General features: G+C 52.7%; 1 protein-coding gene across 46 annotated transcripts in view; it reads left to right on the forward strand.

The window, feature by feature from the left end:
* Positions 1-6112: 6112 nt before the first annotated feature.
* The window catches only part of APBA2 (amyloid beta precursor protein binding family A member 2), a 220867-nt gene continuing 207932 nt past the window's right edge, over positions 6113-19047 (forward strand). For 33 of the 46 annotated variants that reach the window (XM_078375908.1, XM_078375929.1, XM_078375920.1 and 30 more), the window contains exon 1: positions 6113-6227. The gene's annotated coding sequence lies outside the window, so the exon portion shown is untranslated. Of the gene's footprint in view, positions 6228-14380; positions 14581-19047 lie in introns of all 46 variants that reach the window. The other 13 variants (XM_035306452.3, XM_035306465.3, XM_054258236.2 and 10 more) reach the window with 1 other exon arrangement.

Consider the following 19047-nt stretch of genomic DNA (forward strand, 5'->3'; position numbering starts at 1 on the left):
GTCAATGACATTTCCATGCTATCTTTTTGTGTCTTCCAAAATAAGGCAGTTGGTCTTGGAAAAACCTATTAGAGTGTGATCTGGTTAGTGATTTTTCCACTGACTTAAACCCTGAAGGCCAGAAAATCAGACTCCCACAGTGGGGTTTAGCATTTCCTTCTCACACATCCTGGCCCTTGGGGATTTTCTGGGCCAACTTCCTCACCTGAACCCAGGAGGAAACTGAACCGTGGAGGATTTACCTGAGTCTCTACCCTCGCTGCTGCCTTAGCTGGGACCAGAATGCAGGCCTCTTGGCTCTTGTTTCAGGCCACTTTTGACTCCACAAGAATAAAATCAGCAGTCAGCAGGAGGAGACTAAGAGCTTGATTTTTTTTTGTCTTTTATTTTTTGAGACAGAGTCGGTCTTTTTTTTTTTTTTTTTTTTAAGTTCTAGGGTACATGTACAGAAAGTGCATGTTTGTTACATAGGTACACATGTGCCATGGTGGTTTGCTGCATCCATCACCCCATCTTCTACATTAAGTATTTTGGAGGGATAGCAGCAGGTGGGGAGATACTGAAGGGATAGCATTAGGAGACAGAGTCTTGCTCTGCTGCCCAGGCTGGAGTGCAGTGGTGCAATCTTGGCTCACTGCAGCCTCTGCCTCTTGGGTTCAGGTGATTTCCCTGCCTCAGCCTCCCGAATAGCTGACATTACAGGTGTGTGCCATCACACCTGGGTAATTTTTTGTGTTTTTAGTAGAGATGGGGATGGTCTTGATCTCCTGTCCTGGTGATCCACCTGCCTCAGCCTCAAAAAGTGCTAGGATTACAGGTGTGAGCCACTACGCCTGCCAAGAGATTGATATTAACAGTCCCAACAAGGCCTGTGCCAATCAGTAACTTTATGAGTGGGAAGTTATTCTGCCATCCCCACAGAGAGAGGACATGTCTTTATTAATCATGCAAATTTTTACAGTCAGCCAAAGAATGAAGGAAAAAATAGTATTCTGACATTTTGGAAGTTTTGTGAAGGAACATCTTGTCCAGCCTATAAAACAATGCATTAATCTTCTGTCCTATGTAGGAAAGGCATATGTTAGTTTTAAAAAAATAAATTAGGGTTTGAATGCTGAGGAACTGACAAGTTTCCAGCTCCACTTGTTAACACCTTGCCCAAAATCTGGCCTGGTCCAAGAGCTCCTCTAGGCTGAACGGTATTGGCATTAAGCCTGCAATTCAGGTATGCTGCCACTAAGTGGTGGTAGGGATCACAGCCACGTGGTTTAAATACAGAGTCATAGAGTTTCCTTCTTCTTTTCCCCCCTAGGAAAATAGATCAAAGATTTCGGAGACCTTTTACCCTCCAAAGGCTTAAGAACCAGGGTTATGAATGATAATTAAAATTTTTTTCAGGGATAGATAATATCTTATACTTCAAAAATGAAAAGGAAAATCACTGAAAAGTTTTCCTGTCACCTCCACCCCAGACACTAGTTTCTTTCCCAAGGGTAACCCACATTTTTCAGTTTCCTGTGATCCTTCCAGAAAGGCTTTATGATTGTACATGAGCGTCTACAGGCTCACTCTTGTTTCCTTTTTCCTTTTTTTACTCACATGGTGGCATACTACACATGCCTTCTCCCCTTTGGTCTTTCACTTAACAATTAATCTTGGAGAATTTCTTGTGTTAATCTATCATGCATTTCTTCCTTGATGGCTGCATACTATCTCGATGTATGGAAGCGCCCTCGTGCAATAACAGTCCCTAGTCCCCTTTTCATGGAGATGAAGGTTGTCTGCAGTCATTTACTACAGAAACATAGCACCATGAACGATTCTATGCATGCCTAGTTTGCATGTGTGATACACAAGTTGAAAAATTCCTAGAAGCAGCTAGAAGTAGAATTCTTTTTTTTTTTTTTTTTTTTTTTTTTTTTGAGACGGAGTTTGCTCGTTACCCAGGCTGGAGTGCAATGGCGTGATCTCGGCTCACCGCAACCTCCGCCTCCTGGGTTCAGGCAATTCTCCTGCCTCAGCCTCCTGAGTAGCTGGGATTACAGGCACGTGCCACCATGCCCAGCTAATTTTTTGTATTTTTAGTAGAGCTGGGGTTTCACCATGTTGACCAGGATGGTCTCCATCTCTTGACCTCGTGATCCACCCGCCTCGACCTCCCAAAATTCTGGGATTCCAGGCGTGAGCCACCGCGCCCGGCCTAGAAGTAGAATTCTTAGGTCAAAGAGCTTGTGCATTTGTAATTTTGATAAACACCATCTAATTTTCCTACACAGTAGTTGAACTGATTCACACTCCCATGGGCAGTGTGGGAATCTGCCAGTTTCCCCTTGCTTTCCGGAACATACTGTGTTACCGAACTCCTGGGTCTCCCGTTGGTGAACACAATGGCATCTCACATTAGTTTTAATTTGCATTTCTCTTTCTATTTCTTTTTTTGAAATGGAGTCTCGCTTTGTTGCCTAGGCTCAAGTGCAATGGTGTGATCTCGGCTCACTGCAACCTCCGCTTCCCCAGTTCAAGCAATTCTCCTGCCTCAGCCTCCCCAGTAGCTGGGACTATAGGCGCTCACCACCACGCCCAACTAATTTTTGTATTTTTAGTAGAGACGGGGTTTCACTATGTTGGATAGGCTGGTCTAGAACTCCTGACCTCAAGTGATCTACCCACCTGGGCCTCCCAAAGTGTTGGGATTACAGGCATGAGCCACCATGCCTGGCCTAATTTGCATTTATTATCAATAAGGGAGGTCAGCTTTTCAGATGTTTAAGAAACATTTGTATTTCCTTCCCTGTGAATTGTCTGCTTCTTACGGTTTACTTGTTTCTTTGTCTTTTCTGTTAAGGGATAGGTTCATCCTGCTGCCCAGGTTTATTTCATTGACATGATCACAGTTCACTGAAGCCTGGAACTCTGGGGCTCAAGTGATACTTGTCTCAGCCTCCTGAGTAGCTGGGATTACAGGTGTGAGCCATGGTGGGAACTTGGTGATGATCCAAGACGCCTTCTTTTGATTTTTTTTTTTCTTGTCAATTTCTCGATGTTATCTATGTATTAGGGAAATTAACTGCTTGTGATGTGAATTGCAAATACTTTTTTCCTCCTTTGTGACTTTGCTTATTGATTGCCATGCCAGAGTTTTTTTTTTGAGGTCAAACTTAGCTCCAGTGCGAACTTCCAGGGCCTCCAGGGTATTTTGTTACCACTTTTTGGTTTTGTGGCATACTTAGGGGGGCCTTTCCCATTTACAAGATACTTTTTTTTTTTTAATATGGAGTCTCACTCTGTTGCCCCCGCTGGAGTGCAGCGGCACAGTCTCAGCTCACTGTAATCTCTGCTGCCTTGGTTCAAGCGATTCTCCTGCCTCAGCCTCCCGAGTAGCTGGGATTACAGGTGACCTCCACCATGCCCAGCTAAGTTTTGTGTTTTAGTAGAGGTGGGGGTTTCACCATGTTGGCCAGCTTGGTCTGGAACTCCTGACCTCATGATCCTCCCGCCTTGGCCTCCTAAAGTGCTGGGATTACAGGTGTGAGCCACCTCGCCCAGCCTGATGCTTTTTTTTTTTAATTTAAAAATTTATGCCAGGCGCGGTGGCTCACGCCTGTAATCCCAGCACTTTGGGAGGCCGAGGCGGGTGGATCATGAGGTCAAGAGATTGAGACCATCCTGGTCAACATGGTGAAACCCTGTCTCTACTAAAAATACAAAAAATTAGCTCGGCATGGTGGCACGTGCCCGTAGTCCCAGCTACTCAGGAGGCTGAGGGAGAACTGCCTGAACCCAGGAGACAGAGGTTGCAGTGAGCCTAGGTCATGCCATTGCACTCCAGCCTGGGTAACAAGAGCGAAACTCTGTCTCAAAAAAAAAAAAACAAATTTATTTTAAGTTCCTGGATACAAGTATAGAATGTGTAGGTTTGTTGCATGGGGTTATGCATGCCACGGGGTTATGCGTGCCACGGGGTTATGTGTGCCATGGTGGTTTGCTGCAGCTATCAACCCATCATCTAGGTTTTAGGTCCCACATGCATTAGCTATTTGTCCTAATGATCCTTTAAAAATTCTCTGAATACTGGCAGTTGGCTCAAGCCCACTAGATGTAGGGAATCTAAGTGAGGCTGGGGGCAGGCCTGTACCTTTATTTTTACATTTATTTATTTCATTTTTTTAAAGTAATAGGGTCTTGTTCTGTCACCAAGGCTGGAGTGCAAGCGGCATGATCATAGCTCACTGCAGACTTGCACTGCTGGGCGCAAGTGAGCCTCCTGCTTCATCGGGATTACAGGTGGGAGCCACTGTTCTGGCCCTAGGCCTGTACCTTTCATCCTGTGGACTGTGGACATCAGCCACTCACTCCTGGGTGCTGGGACGAGGTTTAATCTCCAGTGACTGGCCCAGACCCTGGAAGATCTCAAGGGAGGCTGCTGAAGCAACAGCATGCAACTTGTCCGCCCGCACACATTCCCATAGATGGCAGTGGGGGTTTGAGGAGGTGGGGGGGTTGTGTGGATCAGCTTCAGGCACAGGTGTCTGGTTTCCTATGGGATGTGACTATGTAACAGGCAAGAAGATGACTGAATTTGTCTTCCTGGAATCACTGCTTCCCACTATTGGCATTGGAGAAAGGCTGGGCCACAGGAGGCTGGATGAACTTTGTGTTGGCCAGGTGAGCAGAATGTCTATCCAGGTGGAAAGTAAGCAGTGAAGGTATGCTCACCTGAGCGGGGAGGGAGTCACGAACCTCGCTGGCCTGCCCCAGCTCTGCCTTTGCCCCTTTGTTTGGTCCTGTGGCTACAAAGCTGCCCTATCAGGAGCAGACCCCACTGGCAGCTCTGGCCCTGGGGATTTCTGAGTGTTTGGTGGGGGCAGAGTGTGGAGAGGCCAAGTCCACACTGTATTTAACCTTAGTGCCGCTCAGGATTCCGCTTCCCCCAGCCCCTTCTTAAGGTCTCAGCTCGGGCCCTCAGAGCAGCAGGAAGATGGGCTCTCCTCACGCCGCAGGTCCCCTGTCCCCCTGTGCCCCTCTCTTCAGAACTTTCCATGCCACAGTTTCACGTAATCCAGACAAAAGGAGAAAAGAAAACGAGGGCAAATCACCAGGCTTTGGGGGAAGGAGCCACCTGAGGCCCCGCACTGTCCAGACAAGGCACCCTGTGCGTCTCCCATGGCTTACCACATCTGCTTGGGACTCTACGAAAGGGCCAGAGGGCCGAAGGTGACACCGGAGTCTCCAGCGCGACCTTTCAGGGCCTCCAGGGTATTTCTCGCGCTGCGGGGGCGGAAGACTGGCTCCCCTGGGGATGTGTGAGGGTATGTTCCCCAGGGCCCCGCGGAGGTCAGGGTCCTCTCCATTCAGGACTGCAAGGAGAGAATGGCCTGGAGTGAGGCCGTAGCTGGGGGTTAAAGCACCACAGCGTATCGGAAATGGGATGCTGGGGTGCTTAGCGGGAATCGGCAGGGAAGACTTGGAGTCCAGCACCCGCCTGGGTGAGCTGCGGTGGGAGGCAGCACGGGGCCTCTCCTACCCGATGGGGCTTTCGGAGGCCGCGATCCCCGAGGGTCCCTCGCTCTACGGTCCCACTTACAGCTGCGCGGGCCGAGCGGGCAGGGTGGGAGCCTCGCGTTCACCGGCTCTACCCGCAGGACCAGACCCCTGCAGCTCCCCAGACCGCAGGGCCGGGACACGCCCGGGAATCTGTGTGCTCCCCAGGGCCCGGGGCGTTCGGGGCGCCGCGCCTTCCAGCATCTGGGCTCCAGCCCCGCTCCTGGAGACCCGCCCGGCGAACCCGCGTCCCACCCGCCCCGCCGACTGTCCCAGCGCCGGAGCCAGGGTGCGCAGGGCCTCGCGCACGCCCGGCACGGCCGCATCTTTGTGTTCCCTCTCTTCCCGCCGCGCGATGTAGCCTGGAATCGTTTTCCGGCCCCGGTGTGCCCGGCGAGGGTTAGGCGGAAGCGGCCGGGGCGGGGCGCGGGCTCCGCAGCCGCAGGCCGGTGCGGGGTTCGCCCCGCGGCCGTGCCGCGTGCGCCTGGCAGAGGCGGCCCTGCGTGCCGTACGCTGCGTCCGGGGCGCGCCCGCCGATATTCGAGAAGCTATTCAGCTTCCCGGGCTCATCAGCAGTCGCGGTGTCGGCTCGGCGCGGGCTCACAAAGAGCTCGGCCTCGCGGACCGAGCGGGCGGCGGCGAGGCGGGGACGGCGGCGCACCCGGACATTCCCGCGCCCTGGGCAGGTGAGCGGGGGCTTGGGCTGCCAGAGTCGCCGGCCGCGGCAGCCGGGGCCGCCCGGGGCGCCGCGGGAACCGGGACGCGTGGGGGGCGGCGCGGAGGTTGCGGCCCGAGCGCTGCCCTCTGGACTCGGGGGGGGGCGCCCCGGGCGGCCGTTGCTGGGGTCTGGGGGTGCAGCCCGGCGGCCCCACTCCTCTCGGACCGTCCCTTCCCCCTCCCACGACCGGCGGGCGGATGCAGCGGGGACCGGGCGGCGGCTCTCGCATCCTTGGCGGGGAGCACCGGGAGCCGGCGAGCGGCGCTGCCTGCGGGGTGGGGGTGGCGCCCGCTCGGGTCCCGCCGGGCTGGCCGGGCCGCTGGTGCGTTCTGTGGCCCCGCTTGGCGCCGGCATCAAGTCCCCGTGCCCGGCGGCAACTACCGAGTTTGGGGTCGCCTCGGGGTTCGCTGCCAGGGAGAACCCCAGCCCGAATCTTTGCCCCCTTCCCTTCCCCTTCCTAATAACGCCCAGAGGGGAAAACTTCTCAATTAAACACCCCGTGGCTCCTGCGCTGCAGGTGCCAGGCTGGGAGCACGGTGCGGACTTGCCCCTAGGCGGGGCCCCTTCTCCACGGCAGGCACTGCCTGGCAAGGCTGCTGGCAGGAGGTCTGGCCGAAAATGCTGAAGGAGAACATTGACGCCCCGGTCCCCAAGCAGGGCTCCACGGGACGGGCAGAGGGTCTCGGTGTGCCCAGGCGGGGGGCGAACTTCCTTTCCCCAGGGCCGACTTGGAGGGAGGATGGAGGGGGGAAGCCCGCGAGGGTCCTGCCCTGCGGGACCCCGGTGGAGAGCAGAGCCTTAGAGGGGCCTGCCAGTCTTAGCTTAGTATTTACTGGCAGAAGGAAGTCTTAATTTTTCAGATCTATTCAGATACGACTTGGCAGGCACCAGACGTAAATCCATGGTTAAATGCAGTCCGCTCCTAAATGGGCATGCGGAGGGTGAAGCCCCCCAAACTCGGCATCATGCGTCTGGCACTTTGTTTTTGGGCTAAACTGCCTCTGGCCTCTTCAGCCTCCTGTGCCTCCTTCTGTTTGTTTTTTTCCTATTTTCCGTCCCCTATGAGAAAGGACAGAGATTTTAGAAATAATGAATCACCTGAGAGCTTTGCACTTTGAAGTGGGACAAGTTTTACTAAGGTGCAGCTTGGCAGGTGCCAGGAGCCTGCAGGTGCCTTTTTCTCAGGCCTCTGGGTCAGGGTCCCTCCAGTGAGGTTGAGGCAGGGGTTTCTCCTCTCCCAGGAGTGGCCACTATGCAGGGGACACGATCTGGGTTTCCCAGTCGGGGGTGTCCAGGATGCCCTGTTCTCTGTGCTGATTCTTGGTAGACTATGGGGGCTGCCCCCCCCCCACCCCGCCCCGCAGCCTGGGCTGGAGAGGGTCTCCTGAGCCTAGGATTTGTGGGGCAGGAGGGCTGATGTGACACGGTGGTGGAACCTGCTGGGGCTCCCGGTGGTGTCCAGGGAATGAGTGGATAAAGCTGGAGCTTGTGGCTGTGTGCTCGAGGGCCTCTCTCGGTGGGCACTAGCAGCACTGGCAGGGGGGCCCTTGGAGTGGGCTCCATGTCTGGGCTGGTACTGGCACCTGCGATGGATTATTGAGTCTTTCATTTGTTAGGAAGTGTGGTCTGTGCCTTTCCCCACTGTTGGGCTCTTGGGCTCCTGGGGTCCTGGGCTGGGAGAAGCTGCAGGCTGAGTGTGAGTGTGTGTGAGCAGGAAAGGTGGGGTGGGCACCGGAAGGAGGTGGAGCTGGTGACCATCAGCTCCTCATTCTCTTCCACCTTGCTTGTTTTCTTGACACCCTAGACCCAAGTTGTGGCCTTCGAGTTAACTTATTTACATAACCTTCTTAAGTAGTTCTAACCTTTTTTTTTTTTTAAACAAAATGTTAGTTTCACAGGCATAATTGGTGGGGATGGATTGTGAAATGGAGGTGTGTAAATACCCAATTTGCCAACTGAGCTAAGAAATACTGGATAAGAATAAGAGATAATTGTAAAAGACACTGATCACACCCCTGGAAGCTGAGAGGGGTGATAAGACACCTTGATTTTTCCTAGACAAAACTGAGAGGAAGTCAGAGGAAAAACAGTTGATGGTAAGGTTGACATCAGGCTGGGCTTTGTTCGGATTGGGCCTTGGTGGCTGAGGTGAGGGCTGTTGGAGTGGGGAGAGTGGGGACTGAGCCTGGCTGTAGAGGCCCCGTCGAGGCCTCAGCTCCTCTCTGGCGCTCCTCGCTGTCCTTTGCCATGAATACCTGCCCCGGTGACTCAACAGGCGTGGGCCTCAGGTGACACCATGGTCCGAAGCCTTGGAGAAACCTTGACTGTCCCTGGGAGTCAGAGAGGGCTGGTGGTGGGTGGGGATCGAGACCCTGAACACATCGCTGGCTGGCCTTGAACATCTGCTGGTACAGGTGGCAGAGATCGCATGCCCTGCCTTGCAGCCTGGTCCTTACAGAAGTGGAGAGAGCTCAGGGCCTGGGCGGCGGTCCTGGCTGCGCCACTCACAGGCTGTGTGCCTTCCCCACACGGTCTCAGTTCCTCACCCTTGCCAGGTGGCCATGAGGACTGTGGACGTGGAGGCACAGGTAGGGTGTGAGGTAGCCACTGACTACCAGGCAGGCCGCCCCAATGTAGGTCAAGTTTGAGATGGTTGCTCTCCAGAAGTCAGCCTGTGTGCCCGGTGGGGGCTGGGGGTGCTCTTTGTTCCTTTGGATGGTGGTCGGGTCGAGCGCCCAAGGGAGGCTTCTCTGGCTCCTTCCCTTCCCTGAGTTCCTCCCTACCCCCCGCCGCCCACTGCCTGGGTTGGGTCCAGCTCGTGTCTCAGAGCAGGCTGTTGGCACAGGCTGAGTCAGCTGTCGTGGGCTCCGTCTTTTCTCGCCTCTCCTGAATCCAATCCTTCCCTCTCTCCCTGTCCGGACAAACAAGGGAGCCAGGGGAGGTAGGGGACCTCAAGGTCCTGCAGCCAGGCTGTCTCTGTGGAGCCCCGTGTATTGGTGGGGTGCCATTACCGTGTGCATTATGATTTCTGTGCCGGCTGTGAGGTTTCCCAGATTGGGCTGTGGGGTACCGCTAACTCAGTGGGTTGGCCCAGGCCAGGTGTGTCACTTTTGCCCAGGCCTTCAGTGGTTTTCTAGTGTCCCCTCTGCATCCACGTTACTTGGCCGGATTTTCTCAAGTAACCCCCCTTGCTCCCAGGCACGGTCCCTCCAGGCTGCCCCGCTCCAGGCAGACAGGCTCACTGCCCAGATCTGTTCCGGGTTGTCCCCACACCATCCTCGCCTGTCATCTTGGCCTGTGTCCATGCCGGAGAGTCCCAACTGAATGTGGGCTCTTTCCATCTTATCCCTTGGTCCTCAGATTGGCCAGGCCACTCTTGCCCCAGGGACTTTGCACCTGCTGTTCCCACCCCTTGGCATGAGCCGCCCCCAGATGTCCAGCTGGCCGGCTTTCTCACTTACTGCCAGCTCCCTGACAGCCCTACACAAATTAGTGTTACTTCCCCTTTTCTTGGTTTTTTTTTTTTTTTTTTTTTTTTTTCTTTTTTTGAGATGGAGTTTTGCTCTCGTTACCCAGGCTGGAGTAACCCAGCGTGCAATGGCACGATCTCGGCTCACTGCAACCTCCGCCTCCTGGGTTCAAGCAATTCTCCTGCCTCAGCCTCCCGAGTAGCTGGGACTACAGGCGCGCACCACCGTGCCCAGCTAGTTTTTGTATTTTTAGTAGAGACGGGGTTTCACCATGTTGACCAGGATGGTCTTGATCTCTTGACCTCGTGATCCACCCGCCTCAGCCTCCCAAAGTGCTGGGATTACAGGCGTGAGCCACTGCGCCCTGCCCCCCCTTTTCTTGTTAACCTCGCTCTGTGTTTCTCCGTAGTGCTCACTGTTCAGTGTGTAATTTATATGCTTCTTCTCTTTCTCTTACCACTCAAATGCCAAGGACTTTGTTCACCTCTGGATCCCCGTAGCTAGAGAAGTGCCCAGCGTATGGTAAAGCATTGGCGCTATAGTTGGATGAGTGAGTGAATGAAACACGGGAGCACTGCTCTTCCTTGTGGCACATGTCCTGCTCCCTGCTCCTCGTTTCCCCGAGTCCCAGAGCTGAAACCGAGCTGCGTTCATGTGTGGATCTTTCTAGACCGTAGCACAGACCCTCACTCAGCTGGCAGTCAGGGTTGTACAGGGCAATGCCAGGTTTACGTGGGCCGGAGGAGAACGTGGTTGGGAAGGTAACCAGCCCAAAGAGTACGCTTTCTGATTCTGCACCAAGATTCCTTTTTGGATTTTCAGTTATTTGGGTTCTCTGCACCCAGGCGGTCCCTGCTGCCCAAGCCAGCTCTGCGTCTCCCTGCAGTCACCTCGGATATGGGTGGGCTTTGGAAGGAGGCACCCGTCCCCCCGCACCCAGGTTCCCTTCCTGCTCCATGTGGATCTTTCCAAACTTGTCTTGTACCTAACGTCAGACTCTATCCCAGGGCTCCCAGCCGCTCTGCTTTCCTTTCCTTCCACAAGCCTCCTCTTGCCTGAGTCCCTCCTGCCTGTGTCCTGGCCCAGGGCCCCAAGGATTAGTGGCAGGGCCTGGCTGGAGAAGATGCTTTGGTTCTATGAGAAAGGGACTGGGAGGTCGGAAAAGAGGATGGGATCTGGAGTATCCCAGCCAGGCCCTGCCACTAATCCCGGGGCCCTGGGACAGTCACCTGGCTTGAGAGTCTTTCTCCGCACCTGTAATACCCACGAGGCCTCTTGCCTGGGGTTGTTTTGAGGCACAAACGAGATGCGAGGTACTTTATGACAGCAAGGGCTCCATGACGTGGCTGCATGGGCTCTGTGGCGTGGCTGCGTGGGCTCTGTGGCATGGTTGCATGGGCTCCGGCCTGTGTGGCTTCTCTTCTTGTCCTGAGAGTTTTAAGGGTCAGGTTTGTGAGTTACAGCTACGGCCTAGTGAGAGAACACAGAGGAAGCACATCATAAACTCTAAGGGGCTGTTTTAATGTAAGGCGCTATGCCTGTTGTTTTGTGTTTGAAGGATCAAAATTAAGAGAAAAAATATGTGGTTGAAATTCCTGCATTGAGTGACTGTGAAAATAGTTTCATGTCTAGAAATTTTCTGTAAAGTGAAGTCCTCTGACACTTGAAGGTGGTTTTGATGGCGAAACCACTGGAATCAAACACACATCGTCGGCAGTTTTGTTTGTTGAGTTCCGTCCCTCTTTGTCATTTTAAATAACTTCCTGACAGTGTGTCTTATCTTTTTTTTTTTTTTTTTTTGAGACAGTCTCACTTCGTTGCCCAGGCTGGAATGCAGTGGCGCCATCCCAGCTCACTGCAACCTCCGCCTTCTGGGTTCCAGCGATTCTCCTGCCTCAGCCTCCCAAGTAGCTGGGATTACAGGCACCCACTATCATGCCCAGCTACTTTTTTTGTATTTTTGGTAGAGACGGGGTTTCACTGTGTTGGCCAGGCTAATCTCAAACTCCTGAGCTCAGGCGATCCACCCGCCTCGGCCTCCCAAAGTACTGGGATTACAGGCGTGAGTCACCACGTCTGGTCACGGGTCTTACGTTTGCATGAGGAGGCTGAGGACAGGCAGCTGTGGGTTGCCAGAGAACGCTGCTGAGACGGGGCAGTGCTGGCCTTTGGGCCTGAGCTGGAGAGTATGAGGCCCATATTTCCTCCCTGTCTCCTGCTGGGGCCCATTTTCTGTCAGATTTGTTTTTAACGGGGTGGGCATGATAGGACTTATGGCCACTGGTGGGCACGTACAGGGGCTGATTTTCAACACATGCCGAGAGAATCTGATGGCCGGCATTGGAGAGTCGTGGAAATGCAGCAGATAACGTGGGCCCTTCGCAGGGCTGGGAGAGGGTCCGGGGCTTGCCCTCCAGGAAGAGGCTGACGTGGTTGGTGGGGGCACCAAGGTGTTTTCACATTTGCACTTGAAGCCAACATGGCTTCTTAGCACTTATTTTCCCTGGAATCAACTGGGCAGGCAGACAGTTGGTTCTGAAACTCGGGCAGAGACAGTTCTGAGCAAACTCTTATTAGTAAATAGTGAGTCAGAGAACACTACTGACATTTAGAATTCTCAGTTGGATACATATGTACAGTCATGCGTCACATGACGATGTTTTGGTCTAAGATGGCATGTATGACAGAGGTTCCATAAGATTATTATGGAGCCAAAAAATTCCTATTTCCTACTAACATTTTTGTAAAGTTGTAGTGCAGGTTACTTTATTTATTTATTATTATTATTATTTTGAGACAGAGCCTTGCTTTGTCAGCAGGCACCAGGCAGGAGTGCAGTGGCGCAATCACGGCTCACTGTAACTTCTGCCTCCCAGGTTCAAGCAATTCTCCTGCCTCAGCCTCCTGAGTAGCTGGGACTACGGGCGTGCGCCACCATGCCCAGCTAACTTTTGTATTTCAGTAGAGATGGGATTTCACTCTGTTGGCTGGGATGGTCTTGATCTCTTGACCTTGTTATCCGCCCACCTTGCCCTCCTAAAGTGCTGGGACTACAGGCATGTGCCATTGCACCTGGCCCAGTTACTTTAAAAAAAAAATTAATGTAGCTTAAGGGTACAATGTTTATAAAGTCTGCCCTAGTGTACAGCCGGACCCACCCAGCATCTCCTAGTCCTGCAAGCGCCATTCATGGTAAGTGCCCTAGGTAGGGGTGCCGGGTTTTATCTTTCGTGCCGTATTTTTACCATGCCTTTTGTATGTTTAGATACACACGTACTTACCATTGTGTTACACTTGCCCATGCTGCCCAGGTGTGTAGCCTCGGAGCAGTGGCCTGCACCCCATAGCCAAGGCGTGGAGTAGGTTTGTACAAAGTATGCTCTGTGATATTTGCCCAGTGATGAAATTGCCCAATGACAAATTTCTCAGAACACATCCCTGTCATTAAGCGACGCATGATTGTGTGTGTGTGTGTGGGTATGGATTTTTATTTGGTTGGTTTTACATTCCTAGAATTGACTCCCCAGCAGGGCAGCTCTAAATAGGAATTCCTCTGAACTGTTGTATGCATTGTTAATTTAATAAAAAAGCACAGTTTATGGTTTCCCGCAATTGGTTTGATTGTCAACTGTCTTGGAAAAGCCCATTGTTTCAAAAAATAAGAAAGCCACTAATTGAGTGAACTCGGGCATTTAGGAATGGTGGATGTCTCAGGTCTGTCTGGAGGCAAGAGTGTGCATTGTGCAGATAAAACACGGTTTCTGTTTCTCAGCCTTTTGGTGTAATAAGCGAGCCACGTGCTCCAGCATCTGTCTGTATTAGGTGGAGCTGGTGGCAGCTCTCACAGGTGTGATGCGGTGGGGCCAGGCTTGTGTTAGGAATTGGAAGCTCTGGGAAGCCAGGCTCTCTGCCTCCACGAGCGAGCCAACTGTAGAGCATCACGGCTCAGAGGTTGACTCATCCCAAGAAGGGCACGTGGAGATCGTGCCTCCTTCCTCACCTGCCACTGAGTTACTGTGGATGGAGATGAGATGCATGCAAGTGTTCTGCTACAGTAAAGCATTCGGTCAGTGCAGTCACCAGGGTTGGTGTGTGTGTGTGTGTGTGTTTTCTTACCAACTTGACTGCTGGGTTTCAGATACCCGACAATTCCTTCAGCCTCTTAACTGGTTCTGGCTAGTGAGCATGAAAGCTGTCAGCAGAGTGATGAATGGACTGATTTTGGCCACAGATCCTGCACTGCCCACCTGGCCTGACTGCTAGATTCTGAGCCCCTGAGGCAGGACTGAGTGGGTCACATTGATGGCTGATTCTCTAGGGAATGGCACTGGTGAAGTTGAGGTTTGCCTGTCCCACATTCTGTACTAGAAGCGCCTTTCTTTTGTGCATGTATTGTGAAGATCCTGCCTGAGAACTTTCTCTACCCTTTGAGTCCTCAGGTTCAGGTACCTGGAGAGGAGCTTGCCATCGTTCCGCAGGTTGTATGTGCAGTTGCTGGGGAAGACGGCTTTGTGCTGTCCTGGGTTGGAGGCTTTGAGAGCAGAAGCCCCTTCAGACCAAGAACTGACTGTGTCTTTCCCTTGGGCCCTCACAGATTTCAGCTTTAAGTTAATTGCATTTTATTAAGTAATGGTTTGCTTCTTGATCACAGGTGTTCCTGTGCTTAATCAGCACTGAGGACTGCTGCTAATTCAGTTGATTTGAAACACCCAGAGGCAGCCTCACGTTCAACTTGTCTTGACTTCGTTTGGGGAGCTGCCTTGGGGGACCCGTGGACCGGCAGCATTCCCAGCCCTCACACTGGCAGCTCCGGCCCAACTCCTTTTGTGTGTTGCTCCTTGTATCCATCAGGTAGGGTGGTTTATCTATAGTGGAAACAGCTGTGTGGGACACTAACATGGTAGGTCTCACCTTGCCTGTCATTCACCTCAGTCCTTTGACAGTCAGGGACTGTGCAGTGGTAGAACTGGGGGCAGGTACCTTTCACTTTTCTTACCCCTGAGTCCGTTTGCCTGGAGCTCTGTCCATCCACCCACCCACCCGTCCGTCCACCCATGCATCCAGTAGGTATTTTCTGAGCAGCTACCGTACTCCAGCTTTCTCGTTCCCAGTTTATAGCTGGTGGGATTAGGAGGGAGGGCATGGAAGGGGCTGCTGGAGAACGTGCAATGGCATCAGAGCCCCATTCTGGCTCTGGGTCCAAGGCCCTCCTAGAGAGGCGCAGTCTGGAAGATGTGAGAGCCCCACGGTAGGTTGGGGTGGTCCCTGGACCCCATCCTAGAGTGGGTGGGTCTGCCCCTTCAGACCCCGGGTCAGAAGAGCCCTCCAGGCAGAAGGGCCAACCTGGAGTGGGGCACCCTGGGCACAGGGAGGGCCAAGTTTTTGTCAGGAGAACTATGTGATTTGTGCAGGTCAGAGCTGGAGATGGGGGTTGGAGGGCAGTCCCTGACCATTAGGAGCTTGTGGGCCCTGGAGAGTCCTTGCAGCGAGCTCTTGGAGACTGATTTCTGCAGCCAGCTTTTCTAGTGGACAGGTCAGTGTGGGAGAAGGAAGGGCTCAGGGGCGTGTTTAGGGACGCACTCAGAGGTCAGGGGAGGGTGCAGGGAGGTGCGGCATGGGTTGGGGAGGGGCTCAGTGAGGATGCAGGAGGGTGGCGGGGGCAGGTGTCTGGCCGAGGCAGCGCCTGCGTCATGGTGGGGGGTGGGGTGGTGGGGCTCAGGAGCCCGCTCCCTACTGTGCTCTGTGGGAGGTGGTGGCTGCTGCCAAGTCCCAGCCTTGCTAGTGCGGACGTTTAATTTTACCTTTTAGAGATTTACAGGATTTCTAGATTAAATTGCCTCTGTTCTTCTACAAGAACGACAAAATCCGCAACAAACCATCACGTTATTAATTTGCTCACCCAGTGTTAACCGGTGCGGCTCCGCTGACTTACCCTGGGCACACAGGGAGGGCTGGGTCCTTCTGGCAGCTCCAGTGTGAAGGCAGCGCATGTGTGGCTTCCCTGCCCACCACGTGTTGGGCTTCAGCCTGGCTGGGTATGCAGGCTGTCCTTGCGGGGCTCCCGGTGGCTTTCTGGCCCTGTGTCAGGAGAGGGGACTGCAGAGGGCTTGGGAAAGGGAGTGGGAGCAGCAGCACTGCAGGGTGATGGGCTCCAGAGGCCTCTGCAGCAGTGGTGGTGGGGGGTTTTGGGGAGACATTTGGGTGCCCTCTGTCCATGGCCTGGATACACCTGGGAGCCTGCAGCTTGGGGCCCTGGGGGCTGCTGGGTCAGAAACATCTCGTACCTGGTACTGTCAAGCATCAGAGGTCCCTGTTTTTCGGGTAGGTTGCTGTGTCTTTCAGAGCTGCAGTCAGTCTGTTTTTCTCACAGGCAGGGTGTGGAGGTGGGGGCAGTATTCCCTCCCATGAGGCCCACGTCCCCCTCCTTATCCCCGTCTGCTGGGATTGCACTGAACGATGGCTGAGGCTGCTTTCGTTACTTTTACGCGCCGTAACTGAAAAGGCTTTCTACTCCTTAGGCTTCTTAGAAATCTGATTTAAAGGTTGGGGGCAGTGGTTCGTGGTGTAGTCCCAGCACTTTGGGAGGCCAAGGAGGGAGGCTCGCTTAAGCCCAGGAGTTTGAGACCAGCCTGTGTAACATAGGAAAATCCCATCCCTACAAATAATAGAAAAGCTAGCCAGATGTGGTGGCTCACACGTGTGATCCTGGCTACTTGAGGTGGAGGTGGAGGGTCGCTCAAGCCCAGGAGGTTGAGGCTGCAGTGAGCTGTGATCGCACCGCTCTACTCCCGTCTGGGTGAAAGAGTGAGAACCTGTCTCAAAAAGAAAATACCTGATTTGAAAGAGAGAGCTCTGTTTGATGCAGTGGTTGGGGGAAGAAAGCACCTCTGTGAGTAGAACTTTCTATCATCTTGATGGTTTTAATCACAGGTCTAATATTATGCTGTAGTTCACATCAACTGATGTCTCAAACCTGCTTGCTTTCTTTATTTTGATGTAGAGAAACCAAACTCTGGTGTATTTCATATTTCACAGCAGAGTTCAAATGGTTATTGTTGGTAGCATCACTGCCTCACTCACCCATCATGCTGTGGGGCAGTGCCTGAGTCTGGAGACGGGCTCCAATTGTGCCCACTGGGTCAGCAGTAGCTGCTTCCCCAAAGTCCCATAAAACCCATGTGTACTTGTAGAAATCCTAATAGAGTTTACTTTCCAGTGGCCACCCTTTTAAGTATAATTAGATTTGGTTTCAAGGAAGTAACTGGAGATATAACACATTAATTTGGGACTGATTTTTGTCCCACCCATCCAGTCCCTGACAGGGGCCCCCAAACTCTCAATCATGTTCCTTATTGGAAACTTTCAGGGTGACAGAGGCTTAGAGTCTATTATGGATGTTCAAGGTACATAATTCATGTCATTTGATTGCTTGGACACAGCTGGACCTCACATCTCCAGCCCTGACACCAGAAACTAGGCCTCCATCTGCCAATGTCTTAGTGGAATCTATTTTAACAAATGACTCATCTTAAAATAATGCACTATGTAATCAACAAGAAAATGAGAGAATACTGAGTAGGAAAATGGCAAAAGACACGAGACACACACACACACACACACACACACACACACACACACGTCCACTTAAGAGATGAAGAAGTGTTCCACTCCATTAGTCATCAGGGAGATGCGAAATGAATTGTAAATGGGACACCATTCCACATCCACAAAAATGGCTAACATCAAAAGAGCAGAAAAGGCAAGGTGCTTGTAATCCCAGCACTTTGGGAAGCCAGGGCGGGTGGATCACGTGAGGTCTGGAGTTTGAGACCAGCCTGGCCAACGTGGTGAAACCCTGTCTCTACTAAAAATCCAAAAAAATTAGCTGGGCATGGTAGTGGGCATCTTCAATCCAGCTACTCGGGAGGCTGAGGTGGTAGAATTGCTTGAACCCGGGAGGCAGAGGTTGTAGTGAGCCGAGGTTGCACCACTGCATTCCAGCCTGGGTAACAGAGTGAGATTCAGTCTCAAAAAAAAAAAAAAAAGCAGAAAATAGCAGATGTTGGTGAGGATGTGGAACAAATGGACCTCTGACTGCTGGTCAGAGTAGAAATTTGTACCACTGCTTTGGGAAGCTTTTTTGTAGAATTAACTAAAGCTAAGCACACATACACTCTATGACCAGCAGTCTCAATCCAAATAAAACGGAGTAAAATGGGCATATGCGCATTAGTGCCTTTCAAATGACATCAGGGTCTAATCTCTGAAACCTGGGAATGTTACCTTATATGGTGGTGGTTTTGTAGATGTGTTTAAGGATTTTGAAATGAAGAGATTATCTTGAATTATCTGGTGGGTCCTAAATGCCATCCTCAAGGATTGTAGTAAAAGGCAGAGAGCTGGGTGCGGTGGCTCACGCCTGTGATCCCAGCACTTTGGGAGGTTGAGGTGGGAGTTCAAGACCAGCCTGACCAACATGGAGAAACCCCATCTCTATGAAAAATACAGATTAGCCGGGTGTGGTGACACATGCCTGTAATCCCAGCTACTCGAGAGACTGAGGCAGGAGAATCGCTTGAACCCAGGAGGCGAAGATTGTGGTGAGCTGAGATTGCACCATTGCACTCCAGCCTGGGCAACAAGAGTGAAACTCCATCTCAAAAAAAAGGGAAAAAAAGGGAGAGGCGGAGAGAGAAGTGACCAAGGAGGCAGAAACTGGAGTGAAGCTCAGGGAACACAGTAGTCAAGAGAAACTGGATAAGGCCAAGGCAAGGATTCTCCCCCAGTGCCTCTGGGGAACGTGGCCCTGCCAACACCCTGGTTTCAGCCCAGTGAAACTGCTTGCAGATGTCTCGCCTCCAGAACCGTGAGAGAAGAAATGTGTTTTCAGCCACCTGGTTTTGTGGTAATTTGTCTCAGCAGCCGTTGGAAACTGTTGCAGCCATCAAGAGGCACACAGAAGCGTCCTTAGCAGCGTGATGGGAACTGCCAAAGTGCAAATCAACCAGATGGCCATCAGCAGCAGAATGGATCGGTAGCGTGAGGGTCTTCTCACAGGGCGGACGACACGGCAGGCTGAGACAGGGCGCTCTGGAAGTGTGTGCAGCTGTGCCCGGGGGCTTGCCATGTAATGTCGAGCCAGAAGCCCCAGATGCTGGAGTGCGCACTGCCTGGTTCTGTGTCTGTGAAGGGCAACAGGCAGCTGTCCTGTGTGCAAGTCAGGCTGCCCTCGGGAGATGGTACTTAGAGGAGGCCTGTGGGAGGGAAGCTGAGCTTCTGGAGGTGCTGAGAACGTTCCCTTTCTCCATCTCAGCTTGC

Source organism: Callithrix jacchus, chromosome 6, assembly GCF_049354715.1.
Source record: "Callithrix jacchus isolate 240 chromosome 6, calJac240_pri, whole genome shotgun sequence".
Lineage (NCBI taxonomy): Eukaryota > Metazoa > Chordata > Mammalia > Primates > Cebidae > Callithrix > Callithrix jacchus.